Source organism: Papio anubis, chromosome 20, assembly GCF_008728515.1.
Source record: "Papio anubis isolate 15944 chromosome 20, Panubis1.0, whole genome shotgun sequence".
Classification (NCBI taxonomy): Eukaryota; Metazoa; Chordata; class Mammalia; order Primates; family Cercopithecidae; genus Papio; species Papio anubis.
In genome coordinates this window covers 22,218,142-22,233,868 of record NC_044995.1, presented here as the reverse complement: position 1 = coordinate 22,233,868, position 15,727 = coordinate 22,218,142, and the positions used below count along the sequence as shown (strand labels likewise).

At 40.9% G+C, this 15,727-nt stretch overlaps 1 pseudogene; it reads left to right on the top strand.

The window, feature by feature from the left end:
* The first annotated feature begins 13,204 nt into the window (after window positions 1-13,204).
* On the top strand, window positions 13,205-14,182 carry LOC101018317 (annotated as a pseudogene).
* The last annotated feature ends 1,545 nt before the right edge of the window (window positions 14,183-15,727 follow it).

Genomic DNA, 15,727 nt, shown 5'->3' with positions numbered 1-15,727 from the left:
GTGGAATTTAGGAACAAGAGAATTTGCTAAAGTGGGAAATTTGAGATACCTTCCTACATTCTTTTGTATGTATAAAGTAGCACAGAAGAGGAAATATACGTAAGAACTTCATTAAAGTTATTTGGTGAATAAAAATGAGAATCTCATTATTAAATTAATTAACATTATGATCAGAAACAGAATAAACAAGAATCCAGATGCTGGAAATGTTCCCTTTCCTTTTATTTAGAATAAAAATATTACATAGAAAAAGAATATTCTGTAAATAAATACAATGGAACAAGTGACCTACAGTTTTCCTTCTCCACAGCCTAAAGTACTCACAGAGTCATTTTTTTAACACAATGTATTTTATGAATAAACCTCTACACTTCTAAAATTGAGTTTTTCTCTTTTTGAAGTACAGCTTCAAGCAACTACAAGTTTCCATCCTGCTAACCCCAGGCAGCAGTTGCTTTTAACTTCTATCTTTTATTTAAAAAACTTAATTGGAAGTTTTTGTAGCCAGAAGGAGCACTTCAAAGAAGAAAAAAAATTACCAAAAATTAATACTTTATGTCAGAGGTTAGTAGGGAAAGAAACAAAGATTACAGAAAAAGAAGGGTTAATGGTATCTAAGAAAGCAATGAAAGAAGAAAAGAGGCAGAAAACCAACTAAAGGAAGAAGTGAAAAGGGAAACTTGTAACATTAAAAACAAAAAATGTGGAGTAACATTTTCCTTACTCCAAACAGGATGAGACAACACGAGTGTCACAGCAGCATTTATAATTTCCTGCACAGCCCAAAGGCTCTATGCACAAATCCTCCCACCCCTGCTCAAGTCTTTTACTCCTGTCTACAATTACACATCAAGGGACCACAGCACTTCCTATACTTTTATTTCCTGACACTTCTGTCACTGTCAATTCTAAATCAACTCTGACAAAACAATATTAAAATTTCAGGCATGATTTAGTGTTCTGCCTTTGAGGCAAGTGCAGAGGAAGAAGGCCCTGGGTTGGGAGGGTCAAGAGATTAGGGTCTTTGTCCCTGCTCTGCCACCAGTTTACGTGAGACTTTAAGCAGGTCCCTCTCCCTTTCTTTTTTTTTTTTTTTTTTGAGACGGAGTCTCGCTCTGTTGCCCGGGCTGGAGTGCAGTGGCCGGATCTCAGCTCACTGCAAGCTCCGCCTCCCGGGTTTACGCCATTCTCCTGCCTCAGCCTCCCGAGTAGCTGGGACTACAGGCGCCCGCGACCTCGCCCGGCTAGCTTTTTGTTATTTTTTTTTTTTTTTTAGTAGAGACGGGGTTTCACCGTGTTAGCCAGGATGGTCTCGATCTCCTGACCTCGTGATCCGCCCGTCTCGGCCTCCCAAAGTGCTGGGATTACAGGCTTGAGCCACCGCGCCCGGCCCCTCCCTCTCTCTTTCTAGAGCTCAGTGATGTCATTGTAAAGGAAGAGGGTTGGAGATTCCTTGGGTTCCTTCCAGCTCTGATAAACTGTGACACTATGATCTTAGTGTGTTCGTGATCTTAGTGAATCTCCCATAACACTCGCCAAAGATACTGACGACAGGGAAACGAGATGACTATCCAAGACTTGCTCCGGAAGCTCGTAGAGTCAGAGTCACTAATAGATCCTACTATTTCAAATGGGAAAAAATTCCTATACTTGGCTGATGACAATCAAATTGAAAACAAGTCCCCAATATCGGAATAGCTATGAAATAAGACTAAAGACCTAACTGTTCTCAGACAGGCAAGACTTTTCTTATATAAAAAAGTCATAACATAGTGTTGATAGATCAGAAGAATGATTATAGTTTACAGCAATCTATTGCATATTTATTTCAAAATAGCTAGAAGAGAATAATTTCAATGTTTCTAGCATAAAGAAAAGACAAATATTTAAGGTGGTAGATAGCTCAATTGCACTGATTTGATCTGAGCTATGATTGCACCACTGCACTCCAGCCTGAGTGACAGAGCAAGACCTTGTCTCAAAGATAGATAGATAAATAAATAATCACAGGTACCCCAAAAATATGTATATATATATTACGTACCAATAAAAATAAATTATTTAAAAAATAATAAGAGCCTGCCTCTACAAAACATTTAAAAATTAGCCAGGCTTGGTGGTATGCACCTATAGTCCCAGCTACTCAGGAGGCTGAGGCAGGAGGATTGGTTGAGCCCACGAGGTCAAGACTGGAGGGAGCTATGATTGTGCCACTGCTCTCCAACCTGGGTGACAGAGCGAGAGCCTCTCTCATAAAACAAAACAAGGCTGGGCACAGTGGCTCACGTTTGTAATCCCAGCACTTTGGGAGGCCTAGGTGAGCGGATCACTTGAGGCCAGGAGTTCGAGACCAGCCTGGCCAACATGCTGAAACTCTGTCTCTACTAAAAACACAAAAATCAGCCTGGCGTGGTGGCAGGAAGCCTGTAATAGCAGCTACTAGAGAGACTGAGGCAGGAGAATCACGTCAACCCAGGAGGCAGAGGTTGCAGCGAGCCGATATCGCACCATTGCACTCCAGCCTGAGCGACAGAGCAAGACTTTGTCAAAATAAGAAAGAAAGAAGAAAGAAAGAAAGAAACAAACAAACAAACTTTGAAAAATAAACTTGATTTAATGAACCAATAGCTAAAAAACAGACTACATACTTTTTTCAGTCACTTGGAGCATTTACAAAAACTGGCCATTCAAAGGGTTAAGGCAAATGTTTTTTAAAAAGTTAAAAACAAATGTTAAACATTCCAAAGCATACAGGCCTTAATCTCTATCAACATGTAATTAAGTCAGAATTCAATCATAAAAATATATTTTTTTCAAACCTGTATGTCTGGAAATTTTAAAACATTTCAGACATACACCAAGGTCAGAGAAAAAAAATATCAGGGAAATTTAAAAGTGCTTATAAAGAAAAACAATTAAACATAATATATCAAAACTAGTAGGATAATTCTACTCCCATTTAGAACGGAGGAGGTTGCAAGACAGTGTTTCCCCACCCTAACAACAAGAAAAAGATGGTTAACCGCTAATCACAGTCTTTCTAAGTGCATCAGAGAGCTGAGAATGCATAAAACCTAATGAAAAAACCCAAAAACTGACAAGCATGGTTGCCTTCCCTTGGTTGAACAGCAGGGGGCAGAGGATCTCGCTGCCGATGGGTAAGAAGAGAAGACTGAACTTTTAATGAATTTCTAGAGATGAAACGAAGGTTTGAGTGATGGTTTAGAATCCCTAACAGCCCCATACACAGAGACTCTGTACTCATAGCCAACTCTACTCCATGGATCTTTACCGAATGTATGTGAAAAAAACTGGAGACAGAATAGGAGAACTGTTGAGAGACCCTCTCTGAACACATGTGTGGAGCCTGCGGAACAATAAAAGAAACGACTAGGGTCTGTGTGCCTGGGGTACCAGAGGAAAGAAGAAAGAGAAGGAGTCAAAATAAGTATTAGAAGAAATAATGGCTAAAACTTTTCCAATTTGGCTAATTTTTAAAATTTTTTGTAGAGACAAAAAGTTGTCTCTATATATTGCCCAGGCTGGTCTCGAACTGCTGGCCTCAAGCGACCCTTCCAGAGATAAACTCACAGATTCAAGAAACTCAGTGAAGCACAACAGAATAAACACAAAGAAAAATACCCCTATGTATATCATGGCACTAGTGAAACCAAGAATAATGAGAAAATCTTGAAAATAGAGAAAAAGTAGAGCAATAATTAAAATTACCAGTCGCTTCTCATCAGAAAGTATGAAGGTCAGAAGACAGGGAGATAACATCTTTGAAGTGCTAAAAAAAAAAAAAAAAAAAAAAAGAAATGACCAACCAAGGGTTCAGTATACAGAGTAAATATCCTTAAAAAATGAAATCAAAATAAGGGCATTTTCAAATAAAATAGGTTGATGATAAAACAAAAGGAAAAGCTATAACTATCAAGTTTCTAGAAGAAACATAGAATGTCTTGGAAAACTTGGGATAGGCAAAGATTATTTTAAAGGAAATTGAAAACACTAAATTTTAAAAACTTATTGATAAACTGGGTATCATTAAAATTAGTAACTTGTGCTCTTAAAAAGATACCATTAAAAGAAAGAAAAAGCAAGTCATAGACCAGAAGAAAATATTCAACACATATGTCTTGTATTTAGAACAAAGAACTTATATCGGGAAGTGAAAATAAAAGAACTCTTACAAATCAATAATAATAAACAATCCAACTGAAAAAAAAATGAGCAAAAGAGACTTTAAGAAGCTGTATGGATACCCAACAAGCACATGAAAAGTTGCTCAACTTTAAGGAAACACAACAGAAAACCACTATGAAATACCACTACTCCCCCATTCGAATGGCTAAAGTAAAAAGCATTGATAGGCCAGGCACAGTGGCTCACGCCTGTTATCCCAGCACTTTGGGAGGCCGAGGAGGGCGGATCACTTGAGGTCAGGAATTCAAGACCAGCCTGGGCAACATGGTGAACCCTATCTCTACTAAAAATACAAAAGTTAGCTGGGCATGGTGGTGCATGCCTGTAGTCCCAGCTACTCAGGAGGCCAAGGCAGGAGAATCACTTGAACCCGGGAGATACAGGTTGCAGTGAGTCAAGATCGTGCCACTGCACTCCAGCCTGGGTGACAGAGTGAGACCCTATCTCAAAAAAATAAATAAATAAGTAGAGTCTGGAAGAGAGAGATGTGATCATCTGGTAGAGTTTTCCACTTGACATTTCTCAGCATATAAATGGGTTATGGGTGAGTCAAAATGTGACAGCTGAAGACTGCAAGAGCCTCTAGACTGGTCACCTCAAGCCCTAGGTGGCCTTACTGAGCCCAGTGTGCCAAAACAAGTGGTCATTTCCTGCCTGGGCCATGATATGAAAAAGTTTAGAAAGTATTAACATAAGGAATGGGAATATAGAGAAAAGGCTCAAACACAGAGACCCGGGTCAGCTAGCATGTAGAGGCCGGGAAGATGAAGAATAACCAGCAAAGGAGACTAAGAAAGCACGAGCAGTGATGAAGGTGGTGAGCCATGACAGTGTGTTATCCCAAAGTCAAGGGTTTGCAAAGAGTTTGAAGAAAGGAGTGACCATGTCAAATGCTGTAGACTGGTCAAGAAAGAGAAGGTTTAGACTAAGCATGGTGGCCCACGTCTGTAATCCTAGCACTTTGGGAGGCCAAGGCGGGCAGATGGCTTAAGCCCAGGAGTTCCAGACCAGCCTGGATAACATGATGAAACCCTGTCTCTACAAAAAATTTAAAAATTAGCCAAGTGTGGTGGCACTCACCTGTAGTCCCAGCTAATCCAGGGGGCTATGGTGGGAGTATCACTTGAGCCTGGGAGGTTGAGGCTGCAATGAGCCAAGATCGCACCACTGCACTTTGGCCTGCACAACACAGACCCTGTGTCGAAAGAGAAAGAAAAGAAAGAAAGGAAGGGAGGGAGGCAGGGAGGGAGGGAAGGAAGGCAGGGAGGGAGGGAGGGAGGAAGGAAAACAAGAAAGAGAGAGGAAGGAAGGAAGGAAGGAAGGAAGGAAGGAAGGAAGGAAGGAAGGAGGCTCACGCCTGTAATCTCAGCACTTTGGGAGACTGAGGTAGGTGGATCACCTGAGGTCAGGAGTTGGAGACCAGCCTGAACAACATGCAGAAACCCTGTCTCTACTAAAAATACAAAATTAGCCGGGTGTGATGGGGCATGCCTGAATCCCAGCTACTCAGGAGGCTGAGGCAGGAGAATCGCTTGAACCCGGGAGGTAGAGGTTGCAGTGAGCCAAGATTGTGCCATTGCACTCCAGGCTGGGCAACAGGAGTGAAACTCCATCTCAAAAAAGAAACAAAAACAAACAAACAAACAAACAAACAAAAACCAGAGAAAGAGAGAGAGAGAAAGAAAAGGTCTGAGAAATGACCATTGAATTTAGCAACAGAGGGTCATTGGTGACCTTGACATAAGCTACTTCACTAGAGGACAGGCAGGGTTGAAAACCTGACCACATGCATTCAAGAAAGAATATGACAACTTTTTCGAGGAGTTTTGCTATAAAGTGGAGGAGAGAAATAAAGTCATCCCTAGAGAAGGTTATAGAATAACGAAGTTTTTTGAATCTTAAGATGGGCAACATAGCAAACGTACATCCGATGGGAATGTTCCAGTGGATGGGGAAAAAGTGATGAGACAGAAAAGAGAAAATCTGCTGGAGAAGGTTCTTAAGAAGGCAAAAGAAGATAGAACATAATGCACAAAACAAAGGGTTGGCCTTAGAACAGAGGTATACCAGAATAACAGAAGAGAAGGCAAAGTATATATAGTTAGACACTTAGAGAATCGTGCAGATGTAATGAAATATACACAAGTTCTCTTTCCTTGCTGAAAGTGAGAGTAAGAGAGAAGATACCTGAAGTTTCAGGAAAAAGAAGTTGTTAAGGAGTCATCTAAAATAATCTGTTGCTTTTGTTACTAAGTAATCAATGGGCTGGCTGCCCAATGCACATAAAGGCCAATAGCATGGCACTGGCTTTTGAAAAAAGAAATACTTTATCGTGAATTGACTGGCAAGGAGACAGGAGGAAACACTCAAATCTGTCTCCCTGAGCTGGGATTTGGATCAGGTTTTATAAGCATAGGATAATGAGGTATGATCTGATTGGATCTTGCAATGAGGTGATTGCCAGGAGGCATGATCTGACTGGATCCTGCCATGAGGTGACACCAGAGCTTGATCTGATTGGATCCTGGATGCCCCCATGTGGTGTCTGCTTCTTAGTTCAGTCCCCTCTCCTCAGTCCAAGCACTTAGGTTCCCCCTACCCAGACTGTTCATCCGTGCAAGCTCAGGTTACATGACCTTTGACCTGGGGGTCCATGGCAACTGAAAAACAACTCACAACTTTGTTACATGAAAGTTGAGCCAGATTGGTCTGGAGCAATTACACTTTCTTCCCTCAACAATCAATCCAGAGAAACAGCCATTTTAAGAACCTTCTACTCTTAGTACATACACATCTAATGAAAAAGGTTCCTATGAGCATATATATTATATTTAAGCTATATATTTAATCTTCACCATGAGAAAACACAAATGACGAACATACCTTATCTCAAGTAATTATACTATATTCCCCACTGCCTCTGCTCTCAAATGCATAATTTAGTAGTTTAGTAGTTACTAAATTACCCCTCTACACATCAAATCCACTACTTAAAGGAGCTAGTCTCTTTTAAACAAACGAACCTAATAATCTGTATGAATAAAACCATGTCCCCAATTATCTATAAAGTATGTTAAGAGCAGAACTATGATTTAATGCCAAGTAAATTTTAAATATTACACCTTAAAATGCATCATGTTCACATAAACAATTATATAACAGGCTGGAAATTCAGGAGCTAATAATGCAGTTTTCAGCAACTAAATGAAAGTTCCATTTCCTCCACAGCACCCCTATCTCTACAGCCCACTCATATACTCTGTATGAACAGCTTCCATATATATGATGTTTCTCAGAGGTTTTCTCCAACCTGGGCAACAGAGCAAGACCCTGTCTCAAAAAAAAGAAAGAAAGAAAGAAAGAAAAATGGCCAGGCACAGTGGCTCAAACCTGTAATCCCAGCACTTTGGGAGGCTAAGGCAGGTGGATCACCTGAGGTCAGGAGTTCGAGACCGCCTGGCCAATATGGCAAAACACTGTCTTTACTAAAAATACAAAAATTAGCCAGGTATGGCGGTGCGGTCCTGTAATCCCAGCTACTCAGGAGGCTGAGGCACGAAAATCACTTGAACCCAGGAGGCAGAAGTTGCGGTGAGCCAAGATTGTGCCATTGCACTCCAGTCTGTGCAACAAGAGCGAAACTCCATCTCAAAAAAAGAAAAAGAAATGTCATTTTCATTGAGCACTGGATCAATTTAGAAGTTGTTATTCATAGAATAATAACAACATCACATTATCTTTCTAAAATTCCAACACAGAATAATAAAACCAATTACTGGGTATGCTAATAAAACCAACCCTGGGAGGGTCAAGAGGGCAGAGATTCTCTGCAGCTGTCCCACTTGGAGAGTCCAGAGAAGCAGAGGATGTTTTCCAGGGAGGCTGCTGAGATGCAGGGCCCACCCAGGAAAGTCTGAGGGCTATCCTGGGAAGAGGATAAGGTATACTCATTTTTTAATAAGCAAGTGGGAGAGGCATTTAAAGTATTTGCCAAATACAAAGCAATTTCAAAGCCTTAAAAAATTCTGCAAGATATTCATTCAACAAATATTGATAGGCCAGGCACGGTGGCTCACGCCTGTAATCCCAACACTTTGGGAGGCTGAGGCGGGCAGATCACTTGAGGTCAGGAGTTCAAGACCAGCCTGGCCAAGATGGCAAAACCCCATCTCTACTAAAAATACAAAAAAAAAAAAAATTAGCTGGGCATGGTGGTGCAAGTCTGTAATCCCAGCTACTCTGTAGGCTGAGGCACGAGAATCGCTTGAACCCAGGAGGTGGAGGTTGTAGTGAACTGAGATCACGCCACTCTATTCAAGCCTGGGTGACAGAATGAAACTGTGTCTTTAAAAAATTGATATTAGTAAAGTCGATATACAGAACAGTTTTAGCACCACAAGATACCTCATGTTGCCTTATACAGTCAGGCCATCTCTTCCTCCCTCTCCTTATCCCGCTGTGACCCCTGGCGAGCACTAATCTAGCCTTCATTTCTTCTTGTCATTTCAAGAACGGAAAATACAAGAATCATATACGTTACTATGTGACACTTTGGATTGGCTTTTTTCACTTAGCATAATTCCCTAAAGATGCCTGCAAGTCTTTGTGTGTATTGATAGTTTGTTTCTGTGTATTGCTGAGTATAATTCCATGGTCTGAACATACCACAGTTTGTTTAATCACTCACCTGCCAGAAGACATTTGGGTTATTACCAATTGTTATTAATAGCTATTGTTTTTAAGGCTGTTATGAGCATTCACGTACAGGTTTTTGTGTGAATGTAAGTTTTCATTTCTCTGGGATAAATGTCCAAGAGTGCAGTTGTTGGATCTTATGGCAGTTGCATGTTTAGCTTTCTAAGAAACTGCTAAACCATTTTCCAGAGTGTTTTCTACCATTTTACATTCCCACCAGCAATGTATGACTGATGCAATTTCTCTGCATCTTTGTGAGAATTCATTGCCTCTAGTTTATTTTAGCCATTCTAACAGGTATGTAGTAATAGCTCATTGTGGTTTTAGCTTGCATTTCCCTAATGGTTAATGGTATTGAACATCTTTCATGTGTTTATTTGCCATCTGTATATCCTCTCCAGTAAAATGTCTGTTCGTGTCTTTTGCCCATTTTCTAATTGGATTGTTTGGGGTTTTTTTTACTGTTCGGTTTTTGGGGTTCTTTACATATTGTAAATTCTAGTGCTTTATTGGATATGTGGTTCCCAAACATTTATTCCCTGTCTATAATTTGTCTTTTTATCATCTTCACATGGGCTTTATTTACTTTTTTTTTTTTTTTTTTTTTAGAGTCAGAGTCTTGCTCTGTCACCCATGCTGGAGTGCAGTGGTGTATTATAGCTCACTGCAAACTCCACCTCCTGGGCTCAAGCCATCCTCCCACCTCAGCCTCCTGAGTAGCTAGGATCACAAGCATGCCACCAGACCCAGCTAATTTTTTGATTATTTGTAGAGATAGGGTCTCACTATTTTTCCCAGGTTGTTCTCAAACTCCTGGCCTCAAGCAATCCTCCCTCCTTGGCCTCCTAAAGCACTGGGATTACAAGCATAAGCTTACAAGTGTAAGCCACCACACCCAGCCAACATGAGCTTGAGCACAGCAAATGTTTTTTAATTTTGATGAGATTCAATTTATCAATTTTTCCTTCTATGGATAGTTCATTTTGGTATTAATTGTAGGAATGTTTGCTTACTTCTAGATCCTGAAGATTTTCTCTGACAGTTTTTTTCTAAAAGTTTTATAGTTTTATATTTTATGTTAAATTCTGTGACCTATTCTGAGTTGTAGGTTGAGGGTTTTGTTTGTTTGTTTGCCTATTGATGTCCGATTACTCCAACACTGTTTAAAATTTCATCATTGAAAATGCTTTTGCACCATTGTTAAAAATAAGCTGGGCGTATTTGTATGGATCTATTTCTGAGTTATCTATTCTGTTCCATGGTTATATGTTTCCATCCCTCCTCCAACACCACACTATACTGATAACTGTAGCGATTCAGTAGGCCTTAATATCAGGTTAGAGTAATTCCTCCATTACTTTTCTTTTTAAAAAAATTGTTTTAGCTATTCTAGAGCCTGTGCCTTTCCACATAATAGTTTGTCTATGTCTACAAAACACTTTGCTTGGATTATTGTAAGAGTTGCATTACATAGATCAATCTGGAGAGAAACGACACATCTACTAGGTTTCAATCAGTAGATACAGTGTGTTTCTCCATTTATTTAGGTCGTTTTTGATTTATTTCATCAACATTTTGTAATGTTCAGTGTACAGATACTGTACATGTTTTGTTAAGTTAATATCAAGCATTTCATTTTCTTTGGAGCAACTATAAATGGCATTGTGTTTTTAATTTTGCTTCCCACATTGTTAGTATATAGAAATGCAATTGATCTTTGTGTATTGATCTTGTATCCTGCAATCTTGCTGAACTCACTTTTATTTATTTTATTTATTTATTTTTTTTGAGACGGAGTCTTGCTCTGTCGCCCAGGCTGGAGTGCAGTGGCCGGATCTCAGCTCACTGCAAGCTCCACCTCCCGGGTTTACACCATTCTCCTGCCTCAGCCTCCCAAGTAGCTGGGACTACAGGCGCCCGCCACCTCGCCCGGCTAGTTTTTTGTATTTTTTTAGTAGAGACGGGGTTTCACCATGTTAGCCAGGATGGTCTCAATCTCCTGACCTCGTGATCCACCCATCTCGGCCTCCCAAAGTGCTGGGATTACAGGCTTGAGCCACCGCGCCCGACCTTGAACTTACTTTTAATTCTGTAAGGTTTTTTGTAGACTTCTTGGGATTGCCTCTATAGACAACCATGTTGTCTGCAAATAAGAATAAATAAGAATAGTTTTATTTCTTCCTTTCTAAGTTGCATGCTGCAGCCTCAACCTCCCAAGCTCAAGCAATCCTCCTGCCTCAGCCTTCTGAGTAGCTGGGACTACAGATACACACCACCCCACCTGACTACTTTTTATATTTTAGTAGAGACAGGGTTTCGCCATGTTGCCCAGGCTGGTCTCAAACTCCCGAGCTCAAGTGATCTGCCTATCTCAGCCTCCCAAAGTACTGGGATTACAGGCATTAGCCACCACGCCTGGTCTTTCTTTAGCTTATTGATACGGTAGATTACATTGATTAATTTTCGAATATTGAACGAGGCTTCTATATCTGAAATCATTCCTTCTTGGTCATGCTGTATAATTCTTTTTATAACATTGCTGAACTCAATTTGCTAGTATTTTGTTGAGGCTTTTTGTATTTGAGTTAACAAGAAATAATGGTTTATGGCCTTTTGTTTTGGTTTGCTTTTGTAATATCTTCGGTTTTGGCACCAGGGTAATACTGGCCTCATAACACAATTTGGATGTTTCCTCCTCTTTGATTTTCTGGAATACATTGTGTAAAACATATATTCTTTACATGTTTGGTAGAATTCTCCAGTGAAACCAACTGGACCCGAGGATTTCTTTTTTGTGAGGTTTTTACAAATTCAATCTATTTAATGGCTATAGGACTAATCAGGGTGTCTATTTCATCTTGGTTGAGTTTTAGTAACTTGTGTTTTATGAGGAATTGGTTCATTTCTTCTAAGTTGCTGAATTTATCAGTGTAAAGTTGCTTGTAGTATTTCTTTATTATCCTTTTATTGGCTGCATAATCTGTACTAATACCTTCTGTTTCATTCTTGATATTGGCAATTTGTATCTTTCTTGTCAGTCTTGTTAGAAGTCTATGAATTTTGCTAACTTTAAGAAGCTGCCTTTTGTTTCACTGATTTCTCCCATTGTTTCCTGTTTTCAAATTTTATAGACTTCTGCTCTTTACTGTTTCCTTCATTCTACTTGCTTTGGATTTATTTTGCTCTTTTTCTGCTTCCTTGAGGTAGGAACTTAGATTGTTGATTTGAAACCTTTCGTCTTTTCCAGTGTAATGTTAGCATTTAGCACTACAAATTTCCCTCCCAGCACTGCTATAGCTATATTTCACATACCTTGATATGTTACAATTTCATTTCGATTCAGTTCTATGTATGTTTTTATTTCCTTTGAGATGACTATGTGAAACTTAAGCTGAGATTCTGATGATGAGTTAGCCCAGAGAAGTGAGGAGTAAAAGAAGAGGGCCTTAGGTTTGTGGACTGAAACTATATTACCTGGCCAAGCGCAGTGGCTCATGCCTGTAATTCCAGAACTTTGGGAGGTTGAGGCAGGTAGATCACTTGAGGCTGGGAGTTCAAAACAGCCTGGCCAACATGATGAAACCCCATCTCTATTAAAAACACAAAAATTATCCAGACATGGTGGTGCACACCTGTAGTCTCAGCTACGTGGAAGGCTGAGGCAGGAGAATTGCTTGAAGCCAGGAGGTGGAGGTTGCAGTGAGCCGAGATTGTGCCACTGCACTCCAACCTGGGTGACAGAGCAAGACTCTGTCTCAAAAATAAAAATAAAAATAAATCAAAGACAAAACATGAAGTAACATCCCTGAATTAGGGGAAGAAAAGTCTGCATGTTGAAAGGGGATATCAGGAAATTTGATGTAAAAAGTTCTATGTCCTACCGAAGTCACTGTACTTCAATCATAAAGACTTCTTCAGGTCCCAGGTAGAAAAATGGCCCTCAGACTTCTCCCCAGCAGCATCCAAAGCCAGAAGACAACACCAAAATGTCCTCCATGTGCAGAAGGAAAGAATGTGTGCACATATGTGCATATGTTTCTGATATAATGCTCATTTAAAGCTAATGGTGGAATGTTTCTGATATAATGCTCATTTAAAGCTAATGGTGGCCGGGCACAGTGGCTCGCGCCTGTAATCTCAGCACTTTGGGAGCCAAGGCGGGCAGATCATCTGAGGTCAGGAGTTCAAGACCAGCCTGACCAACATGGTGAAACCCCATCTCTACTAAAAATACAAAAAAAATTAGCTGGCGTAGTGGTGCACACCTGTAATCCCAGCTACTTTGGAGGCTGAGGCAGAATAATCACTTGAATCCGGGAGGCAGAGGTTGCAGTGAGCTGAGATCGAGCCACTGCACTCCAGCCTGGGCAATAAAAATAAAAACAGAGCCAATGGTGGTTTTTTCTAGGTGGTGGGATTTGGGAAGGATTATATATTTTCTAAATTTTATCACTGCAGTTTTCTGCATTGTTCGAGCTCTTTAAAATGAACAAAACGGCTTGTTTTCACACATCCAAATGCTGAGCCGTCACGCACCTAGGATGCCCCATGGAAGCCGAAGCCGCACCTCCCACATGGCCCCTCTGGCCAGCCAGGCACCTCAGATGAGAGCTGCACCCAGGCCAGCACCAGCAGCTTAGCTGCCAATAGTGGCACCCACCTCTGCAGTTGGCTCTCCTGCTGCTGCGCCACAGCAGCAGGTCTGAGGGCCCAGATGGCAACCACTGCAGCTGACTTGGCTGTGGGCTCTGCTGTGGGACACACACTGGGCCATGCCATCACCAGGGGCTTCAGTGGAGGAAGTAATGCTGAGCCTGTAAGGCCTGACATCACTTACCGGTAGCCTCAGGGAACCCAGTCGGCACAGCGGCCTTGCTCTGTGAGACCAGTTTTTGGAGGATGCTCAGAACCAGGGTGACAGAAAGCTCTGTGAGGGTTCCAGTGAGGTGCTGAAACAGTGCAGACTTGCAAACAGATTGGCCTGATCAAGAAGGTCAAATTGGAGTAATGAAAAATCAGCTCTCACAACCAAGTTAATTTAGCATAAAAATATAATTGGTAGTGAAGGTATAAAGTGTAACCATCAGTTAAACCTCTCCTTGTCATTCATAGCTTCCTCGCTTCAGAATTGAAATGGAAGAGGGTGTTCTTACTGTGTAGAATTTCATTAAGGTCATGTAGAATTTGAGGCCAGGCAAATGTTTGTGTAGCCTCCTTAAACTAGCTGTTATGATTTTATTCTTTGTGAGTTAATTAGAATAAAGTCATTTTCTTCCAAAAATAAAAATGAAAATGAAATGAACTAAATGAAAAATGTAATATCATTGTCATCAAACCAACAGTGATTTTTCTTTAAAAAAAAAAAAAAAGATTTAAAGTAAATATGCAAAAATGTTAGCGGTTGGCTGGGTGAGGTGGCTCATGCCTGTAATCCCAGCACTTTGGGAGGCCGAAGAGGGTGGATCACCTGAGGTCAGGAGTTCAAGACCAGCCTGGCCCAAAACAGCAAACCCTGTCTCTACTAAAAATACAAAAAATTAGCCAGGAGTGGTGGTGGGTGCCTGTAATCCCAGCTTCTTAAGAAGTTGAGACAGGAGAATTGCTTAATCCCGGGAGGCGGAGGTTGCAGTGAGCAGATATCATGCCGTTGCACACCAACCTGGGTGACAGTGCGAGACAACTGTCTCAGAAAAAAAAAAAAAAAAGAAAGAAAGTTAGCAGTGATTGGTTCTCAGTGATAGGAATGTGGATGATTGTTGTTTTCTTTTTTCTTTTGTTTTTTTGGTTTTTTTTTTTGAGATGGAGTCTCGCTCTGTCACCAGACTAGAGTGCAGTGGTGGGATCTCGGCTCACTGCAACCTCTGCCTCCTGAGTTCAAGTGATTTTCCTGCCTCAGCCTCCCAAGTAGCTAGGACTACAGGCATGTGCCACCAAGCCCTGCTAATTTTTGTATTTTTAGTAGGGTTTCACCATGTTGGCCAGGCTGGTCCCAAACTCCTGACCTCGCTATCCTCCTGCCTCACCCTCCCAAAGTGCTGGGATTTACAGGCGTGAGCCACCATGCCTAGCCAAAAAAATTTTTTTCATCACAAGAAGGAAAACACTTGAAGTTGGGCTATAGAGGAAAGACTTCAGGGAAGACAGAAGATGAATCTGAATACGGCCGTGAAAAATGAATAGGATTCATAAAAGCACAAAGAATGAGAAAGGTCGCAAAAACTCAAGTAGACTAGTTTTGCTGAAGAAACTACGGTTTAGTGAATAATTAGAAGGAAGCCTCAACACAGAATGAGGTCAACTCAAGGAGGACCATTAATGCCAGGATGAGAAGTCTGAGATTTATTTTATGGGCCATGAGAGCCACTTGAAAAGATTTAATGCAGGTCTTTCACATGATCAATGCGGTATTTTAGGAAGACCACACTGGCATAGTATGAGCCCAGATGTGGGCAGGCTGTCACTAAACCCCTCAGTCTCCCTCTAGGATGCCTTTTTTTAAAAATAAAAAATAAAAAACTAAAAAAAATAACTTAAACTTTGGGAACACAGTTATCCTCCAACAACAGCTGCTGGATGAACATCTCCATGACGTTCACTGCTGCACATCCCTTGTTTAATTGGAAGAGACCGCAGATGACCAAATCATAGGCTGACACATTCAAGCCCTGCCTTGTGATGAAACTAAACAAGACAGGGCTTACTTAGAGTAACCACAGGACAAGCAGGAGGAACCTTCCACTCTGCTCCCCAAGGGTAACCACTGGACAAGCAGGAGGAACCTCCCACTCTGCTCCCTGTTTCCTACATCCAGACAAAATGCCAGCAT